Source organism: Hylobates moloch, unplaced genomic scaffold (genome assembly GCF_009828535.3).
Source record: "Hylobates moloch isolate HMO894 unplaced genomic scaffold, HMol_V3 SCAFFOLD_3, whole genome shotgun sequence".
Lineage (NCBI taxonomy): Eukaryota > Metazoa > Chordata > Mammalia > Primates > Hylobatidae > Hylobates > Hylobates moloch.
Genome location: NW_026652278.1, coordinates 144,027,854 through 144,037,260, shown reverse-complemented (window position 1 = coordinate 144,037,260; position 9,407 = coordinate 144,027,854). Strand labels below are relative to the sequence as shown.

General features: G+C 43.0%; 1 pseudogene; it reads right to left on the bottom strand.

The window, feature by feature from the left end:
- Nucleotides 1-2,309: 2,309 nt before the first annotated feature.
- On the bottom strand, nt 2,310-9,407 carry LOC116465207 (PSME3-interacting protein-like; annotated as a pseudogene).

The window sequence follows — 9,407 nt, the reverse complement described above, 5'->3', positions numbered from 1 at the left end:
ACACTGCTTCCCGCACCCGAAAGCTGGAGCGGGGCTAGGCCGGGGGCCGCCGAGAGAAGTAGGGGCGGCAGGAGACGGAGATAGCTGGGCTGCCCAGAAGAGCCAGGTGTCCTCGGGGAACGGGAAAGAGGAGGCGCCAAGCTGGCTTCTGAACCGGCAAGTGCCTTTCACAAAGGAGCCTTTGCGGCAGCCTCCCAGGCACCCTCTCTTGTGCACACGGGCGCGCACACACACACACACCCGCACACGCCCCCCGACGCACGCGCCGGACCACCCTCTGCCCCAACACTTGCTTCTCCCTGGAGACGTAGCAGCACTTGAGCGAACTGTCCTGTCCCAACCACTGCAGCTGAAACCTGGCTGGGCTAGAGCTTCCCAAAGGTCAGCTCCTCCCTGGGGCCTGCCAATCTGTAAGTTTGTTACCGTTTTTTATTTTGTTTTTGTTTTTAATTCTCAATGATGATGGTAACAGGAACCTTTAGGTTGTATTAAAGCGTAAAAAGACCCCTCAAAAAATTTTACCAAGCCTGATCGAATGAACGCACGCTATCTGGGAAAGGCACACTCACAGAAACAGGGGAATCGATTTAATCGCATCTTTTTTTTTTTTTTTCTTCAAAGTGACTTGGGGCGCCAAGCAGTGAGAAGCCAGTAGTCAAAGAAAACATCCTGGGCAAACCGGCTGACCGAAAATCCACTGTCGGGGTAGGGAGGCGCCCTCTACGGGGATGAAGTCATCGCTACCTTTGACTCTTTGATCCTAGATAACCGACCAAGACGTTTCCAGCCTAATGCCTGACGCCTTTTGCTTCCTCCATCCTGGTCCTTAGTCCCTGAACTCCCAGGACAGAATTCCTGACCTCCTTGGTCGAGCCTGGGATCGAGAAAGAGAAACTATTAGTGTAAACAAACCAATCAACCCAAAAACCAGAACTGTGCCTGCCAATAGCCCATTTCTTGGCCATTGATGCAGCATGAAGAGAAATGGATCCAACTAAGAAAATCTTAAAATCTTAAGGAATAAGAAAATGTAATAAAGAGAAAGACAATGTCATGCTCAGGGAGCTAATATCAATCCCAAAGGAATATTGACTGTTCAGGCTCAAGTTAAATTACAGCAGATCGAAAGTGAGGAGTGGCATCTTCTTTTCTCTTACTGTCGACCTTGTTAAATGGGGAGTCCACACCCCCTGCCTACTCCTCCCTCCTCAACCCCATGACAGTGGGCCTCCCCCCAACTGTATTGAGCATGCACTCTAAAAACAGTTAATTTTTGAGAAGTCAAGTCTGGTGACCATCCTCAGCCCCTCATCCCTTTGATCTCCTTGGCAGCATCCTACCCTAAGGCCTTCTCTATGCTTCTCTGGCCTTCTCTGCTGACCCTTCTCTTCCTCCGAGGACAGTAACAAGGTTCTTCCAACTCTTGATCTCCCATTATCCCATAGAAATACCTTCTGATTTCAAACTGAACCCATCCAGATGTCGTGGGGCCTAAAGCTTGTATAACTCCTGGGGGAGCTTCTTAAAGGAAAGCAATAAAAACTTACAAACATAATACTAGACATGTACCTTGGAAGGGCCCAGGGAAATGAGGGGCTTGGAAACTTGAGCTTCAAGGTACATCTCTGGGTTTCTCTTCAATGTCAGGGACTCTTGAATCCATATTGTCATTGTAAAATTTCAAGTCCAAATTCAAATATCCAAAAATCAACTCACCTTTCCGTCAAAACTAGTACTCTTCCCACACCCACCACCTCCCCCTCTTTACCTAAGACCTGGTTTTTCTGTTTGAAATCCTAGCTTTTCCTTTGCTTCTTTGTCTCTTAAATTCTTTAAAATTCAAGTATTTGCTAAATTTGCTGCTGTTTCCCAAGTAACCTGTTTTATTTTTTACATGCACCATCACCGCAGTAACCCCAAGTAGTGGAAGAGGGCACCAGTATTTATCTGCTGTTGGTCACATATCAGGCACCACACTTGATTCTCACCATGATCCTATAAGCATTCTGATTTCCTAGCTTAGAGAAGTTAAATTGGATACCTACATCCACTACCTTGGTGTTCGTTCTGCTTCTCTCTTCTTCCTAAATCCATCCCAAAACTGCTGTCAGGTCACTGTTTTTAAAAGTCTGATTTCATCACATTACCTACCTCTTCAAAACCTTCTGCAGATTTCCATGTGTTCCTCCAGGAAGAAGGCAGCATTCTTCAGTCTGACAATCTGGCAGCATCCTATGTTTATCTCCCACAACTGGATGCATCCCATTTCACTCAAGCAGTGGGACGTACTGCCCCTGAATATGTCATGCTTATTTTGACTTTTTTTTTTTTTTTTTGAGACGGAGTCTCACTGTCGCCAGGCTGGAGTGCAGTGGAGCGATCTCAGCTCACTGCAACCTCTGCCTCCCAGGTTCAAGCGATTCTCCTGCCTCAGCCTCCCAAGTAGCTGGAATTACAAGCATGCACCACCACACCTGGCTAATTTTTGTATTTTTAGTAGAGATAGGGTTTCACCATGTTGGCCAGAATGGTCTCAATCTCCTGACCTTGTGATCCACTGGCCTCAATCTCCCAGAGTGCTGGGATTACATAGGTAAGCCACAGCACCTGGCCTACTTTGACTCTTATTTTTCAAATTGTACATAGGACGTGGTCAAAAAGTGCTTGAATGAAGCATGGCACAACTCTTAGAGTTCATATCTTGATGGATTGGATCTAAAGCTGCAAAATCTAGAAGACAATTTATTCTTTGTCTATTAATATGCTGACTGTCCATCTGTATCCCCCAAACGTGCCAACCAGCCTTTGAGTAAGGCTGGAAAGGCTCCTGAAGCCCAGTGTGCCAAAAGCCTGCCCAGCCACTGGCATTCGTGGCTTGGAGGTGGTGCTGCTGCCACTGCAGGGCTCTTGAGCAGTGGGCCGTGTGACCAGCTCTCACTTTTCCAACCAGGCCAAACCTCCCAGAAAGTGTGTTAGGTAACTCAGTGTGGCCCAGAAAATGGGTCTGTACCAGGCACTGGTACCAGGCCCTGCAGAAGAACTGCTGTGTTTTCCTGATTCGATTTGCAGCTTGCTCTTCCCTCTCCCTGGGTTGCCCTTTCCAGAATGCTGTATTTCCTACACCCAGTTTATTTTGATTCTTATGGCTTCTGCCTCCTTGGCCCAGAGAGACTTTTAGTTTCTCCTGCATCAAGTATTTTGTATTTCAATCTGTCATTAGGAACAACTACACAAAGCCTTCAAAATGAATCAAATTTCAGAATCCATGTAAAACAGACTTTTAGTATTCGCTCTAATTCATGAGCTGGCTTCATGGGCCCTCCAGGGTACAGACTGAGATCTTTACTTAATCTTTAATCATTATTCTTCTTAAAATATATATTTGATTAGATCAGTTGTTCAGTATTAAGATTCTAGGCTGTCTTTGCCTTTTAAAATTGGAAACTGCAGAAAGAAACTAACTCTGTCCACATTATGGTTAAACAGATTTGCAGACAAATGCAAAGGCTTGCCAATCCTCTGACCTTGTTTCCTTCAAAGAGTGGCAAGTGCAAAATAAAATCAGCAGAATTGTTACTGTTACTATAAAATACAAATTTGTATCAAATACCTTATTGGCAATTTTCCAAATAACTTTTTTTTTTTTTTTTTGAGATAGAGTCTCACTCTGTTGCCCAGGCTAGAGTACAGTGACACAAACATCCTCCCACCTCAGTCTCCCAGAGTGCTGTGGTTACAGGCATGAGCCACTGTGCTTGGCCCCAAACAACTTTTGAACTGAAAAAATAATACTTTATTTCTGATTTTTTAGTTTATTTTTAATTTTTTTAATAGAGACAGGGTCTGTGTTGCCCAGGCTGGTCTCTAACTTCTGACCTCAATCAATCCTCCTGCCTTAGCCTCCCAAAGTGCTGGGATTACAGATGTGAGCCACCACACCCAGCCAATACTTCGTTTTTGAAGGCTAAGAAATTTAAATGGTAAGTTGCCTTTAAATACTGTGAGTAATGACTAGGCTCTGATCATTAAGAGGGAGAAAAGGGAGAAATATTTTTCTGAATGCTAAGTAGTGATTTTTGAAGGTTGTTTTTTGTTTTTTTTTTTGAGACAGGGTCTCGCTCCATCACCCAGGCTGGAGTACAGTGGCATAGTTACTGCTCACTGCAGCCTCAACCTCCTGGGCTCAACTGATCCTCCCACTTCAGCCTCCCAAGTAGGTGGGACTACAGCCACGTGCCACCACGCCCAGCTAACTTTTGTATTTTTTGTAAAGACAGGGTTGAAAGTTTAAAATAGAAAATGCTTCCACATGTGATGTTAGTATCTAAGGTAGCATCAATGACATTTGCCTTGCCAGAAGTAAATAGGGGTATTTTGTCAACAACAGTGCCTGATTTGTTTGAAGGTAGGAGAGGTTAAAGACAACCTTTACCCAACATACAGGAATGAGGTAGTAAGATAACGTGATGACTCTCATGCCTGCCTGTCTATACTGTATTTCCTTAGAGCAAATTGTGCATTCATTTGTTTTTCGTGTGTGTGTGTGTGTGTGTGTGTGTGTGTGTGTGTGTTTTAGAGGCTGGAGATGGAAGAGGAGACTAAGAAAAAAAAAACCGTAGATATCACTGAGCTTTCACCCAGAAAACCTCCAGCTAGAGCTCTTTTTAGTTTACAGTTGATTCAGTGCTTAGAAAACTGGTTGGTGTTTGTCTAGGGTCTGGCTGTTAATAACATTCAAACCTTGAGAAAAACAGCTGTAAAATATAACATCAAAACCTATCATTTCTTTCCATTATTTATCACCAGAAAAAAGTATGTGAGTCTTAGTAAGAGGAATTAAGTTGAAGAGTTTGTCAGATGCCAGTTTCTTTTGCTATGGGTTTAAACTGTTTTCAAATTGTTTACCCTTCTAAGAAGTTAGAAAAGCAAAGAGTAATTTGAAACCATAACACACACAGTTTAAGCAGTCTCCAAACAAACCCAACCAATCAACAATATTCGAGTGTGTGTGTGTGTGTGTGTGTGTGTGTGTGTGTGTGTTTCCCTGGGGAAATACTATGTGCACATCCCACGTAAGTCTTTGTAGGACATAGAAAGATGGGCAAAGGGATATGTTGGTGACTTAGCAATTGGTAAAGCCCTTTCTGCTCCCCTTGGAAATCGAGTGTGTGCTTAGTTTAGTGAACTAGCTCTGGACAGTTCTTTGCACTAAGCGTCTATAATGAGAAGGCAAATACTTCAGGTATGGTAGCAAATAATAAACCAGTCCACAACAATCAGAATCTTAATATTTCTCAAGCAGATTTATAGAAATAATTAAAATGGACCATTAAAAAGCAAAGAGGGCAAGCTTTTTGCCAAGTTTTGACTGGCCTTGGACACAAAGAGGATCCCTGTCAAACACTTAGCATCATAATCAGTTTACATCTACATCTCTTTGTGGGCCTGACCTGGCTAAAATTAAAGGGGGGTCTTTTGGGGTTAAATCTAGGACTCCTTTCATCTTAACTCCTAACTTGCTGGCCTCCTACTGAAAAACAAGGATCTGGTAATTAACTCAGAAGGGTTGGTATTAAATATTCAGCCTTTTATCTAGTGTTTTTGTGCCCTTGATTAACTTTTGTGTGTTAGATATTAAATTGTAAATTAGATAGTAAAAAAGAAGAAAATTTATATGTACATTACAATGTATCCAATTGGTGGTGATTTCTCAAAACTACGCCAGAGATAAAAGCAAAGAAGTTTACACTTAATCTGTCTTAAAATGTTGCTTGTTTTCCAAGTAATACCCTAGGCTTCCTATCTACCTCACCACTGTGTGGAAGGCACAGGTAAACAAGTTTCTGCATTTTGGGGTTTTGAATTGTACCCTGTTTCCTGTGGTGATTGATGGGCAGTGTCACTGCAGGCATCTGTTTCACATGGTTGGGGGCAGGGAGGGAGTGCAGGGCAAGCACACAGCTAAGCACAGGACAGTTTACACTGTCAAATGGAATTGTTTTCATGCTGGAAATGACTTCACAAAACAAGATACAATTTTTCTTTTCAGGAGAATTGAAAATTTTAAAGGACCATAGAGAAGGAAAAGCAGAGAAAATACTAGATGTCCACACATCTTCATTTCTCCCTCCATGCTTCCCATGACAGATTCAGACATATTTTCTAGCTTTGCATTCCCTTCTTTACAGCATGCCTTCTTCACAGTTTATCTTATTCAATAAGGAGATTAATATCCAAGGGTGGCTACTTGCCTGCGGAGCATAATCAGGTCAAACATCGTCTATGGCAGGGGAAGAGGGCAGAGAAATTAATCCTACCCCAGCAGCTCCACTGCACAGGAACTCATAAAAAGGGGGTCTCTGGTGATCCCTGTACTCATGTACAGAGTCTACAGAAGTCCCTTGATGGTGCGAAAGGAAGATAAATCTCGGGACCCCCAAATCACTAAGCCAAAGAGAAAAGTCAAGCTGGGAACTGCGTCGTTGGGCAAACCTGCCGCCCATTCTGTTTCTAAATGAGATAGCTACAAAGATTAAAAAGCGACATATCTCCCTCACAGTTTGCACACAAGGAAATTCCTTGTGGACAAAGGACAGACAGAACTGAAAGTCATCCCTCTGCTCATGTGAGACAAATGTGTATCTGTGCTTCCTTTGCCTTATTGTTTCACTAAGCCAGACTAAGGTATAAGTGACTATTCCTCTATGCCCCCTCTCACATGTAAGTTGTGTATTCAGTAAAAGGTTAATCAGAGGCTCAAAAGAATGCAACCATTTCTCTCTTATCTACCTATGACCTGGAAGCCTCTCCGTGCTTCTTCTTGTCCCAGTTTTCTGGACTGAGCCAATGTACATCTTACATATATATTGACTGATGTCTCATGTCTCCCTAAAATGTATAAAACCAAGCTGTGCCCTGACCACCTTAGGCACATGTCATCATGACCTCGTGAGGCTATGTCATGGATGTGTCCTTAACCTTGGCAAAATAAACTTTCTTTTTTTTTTTCTAAAATTTAGAATCTTAAACTAAATCCTTTATTTCAAAAACAAACATAAAATAATTTCCCAGGCAGAGAAAAGGTTTGAGATGGAAGCTTTCTTGTTAGCAGTCCCTTCATGCATAAATAGGGTTGGATAGAAGGGGACAGGGAATGGCCAAGGATATGGAAAGCTTTCACAATGCATGCCAAGTGTGAACACCCCCAGCAGATGAGGTTTATCATCTTTACTTAGTCACACAACATCAAGGACTGGTGAGTTCCAGGGAGGGGCTCCATTTCATCACCTGGGTCAGTTCTCTTCCCTCACATTCTCCACAATGCAGTAGAACCAAACAACACATTCATCTACAATAGAATGTTTAAATAACACCTGTCCAATAACTGCCCTTACTTCTTTGTGCTGTCGGGGAAAAGAAAAAAACAGAAAGCAATGAAACCCAAACCCTTTGGCAAGTCGGCCAGTGCCTATTCTCCTAGGGCATTTTTAGTGGAACTTTGGCTAGGCCTTGCCCTCCTCCCAATATCAGTGAGGAAAGTGGCAGCGGGACAGGTTTGGTCATCTGCACTGGAGTAGAACGAGAAACCAAACACGATTTGGGCCACAGGTGGATTCTAGCACATTTTTAGATTGGATTGGTTAAAAATGTCATGTTGTGCACAGGATGCAGGCAAAGGAGTTTTTTTTTTTTTTGAGGGACATAATGCCTGTAAGGCAACGTGAACGGTCTGATTTACCATTGGGGAGGAGCTCCCTGTGTAAGGACAGAGAAACTAGGGGGCCTCGAGGAAGGTGTTGGTTTGGAAGATGGAGGAGACAATCTTTCTGGTGGCACTGATGGTGCCTTCGCTGTCTGAGCTGGACTCGGAGTCGCTGCTCCCAAAGTAGGCGCCCAGGCCTGGGAGGATGCCGATACAGACTGCAGCAGAGGGGCAGTGGATGGAGGGGCCACTCAGGGAGGTGTTTCTGAGACACTTGCAGGATGAGAGCTCTTGATTCTTGTCATCTGGCTCAGGGTCCGGTTTCAGTCTTTTCACACTGTTGTCACTCTCTGAGCTCTTATGCTTCACAGCTCCTGCCAACAGCTTCGCCTGGGAGAACTTGTTCTTGGTTTCTATGGGCTTCACAGTCAGTTTCTTTTCCACTTCCTTCTTGTTCTCTTGAGAAATTCCAACCTTCTTGAGGTGATTTCTCTATTCCTTCAGTTCTTTCAGTTCTTCTTCTCTTTGTTGCTTTTCTATTAGCTCCTGCTGTCGAGAAACCTCATCAAGGAAGTTGGTCTCATCTTCATCTAAGCCTCTTACCATGTTTTTGAATTTGAACTGTTCCTCATACTCCTGCTGCTTCCTGTCCTTCTGTTCCTGTAGCCTTTCATATAGAGATCGAGGGTCATAAACCTTCTCTGGACATTATTCTGGATCTTCAGGTTTTCGAACTTTCTCCCATTCTTCTTGCCTCCTTTTGCACCGTTCATCTAGTTCTGCCTCAGACACAAACCTCTTTTTGATAACAAGGTTACCATCATCCCCTCCATCCATAATGAAACAACCAATCGCCACTATAGAGTCCCAGCAAAATAAACTTTCTAAATTGACTGAGACCTGTCTCAGATATTTTGGGTTCACAATTGGCAACCACAATGGGATTCTGAGTGGAGGTTCCCCTGACCTTTGACAAATTTCTTATTGGTGCTTGGTACCAGCTTGAGCTATCTTTATGGCTCAAACCAGTAGGATACTTGGCTGAGGCCTGGGAGCCTCCTGTTTAGAGAATCCCTGATCTCCCAAAATTTGGTCGAGATCTAAAGTTTACTTGGCTATACAACCCCTCTTCTGGAGTTTCACTGGCTTCCAACAAGGAGAGCAAGTTTTCCTACTTCCATGACAATGGAAGGCAGGTAACTCTTTTGTGGAGTCTGAGCTTACTTCAAAACAATTTGAGATTTTTCCTGCTTCTAGAATGGTAGAGAGCAGTCTTCAGCCTGAGACCCATTCTTAGACAAGTAGCTGAATCAGGGTTCTGTCTTAGCTAAAGTTAAGATTCACAACCAGCTGGTCTTAAATTCTTACCATTAGAGTACTCAGTAATCATATAAATTGTACAATTGTTTGTTTGATTTGCTTAGCTGTTTTTGTTGTTACTGTTGCTTGTTTGTTTGTATTTTTGTTGTTTTGTTTTGTTTTTTCCCATTGGGTTTGACCAACTCTATCAGCCTTGATGAAATCCAAAGGAAAGTCCAAATTGTGGGCAACAAGGCCTCTGAATTGGCTAAATTCCCATAATTGAAAAAGAAAAAAGGGGAAAAAGAAAAAACGGCCAGCAAAAGAAAAAAAAAGGGAAAGATTTTTTATTTAGATTACCTAAAGGGCTTTAGTTACATAACAAGGCCACCTTTTTTTTTTTTTT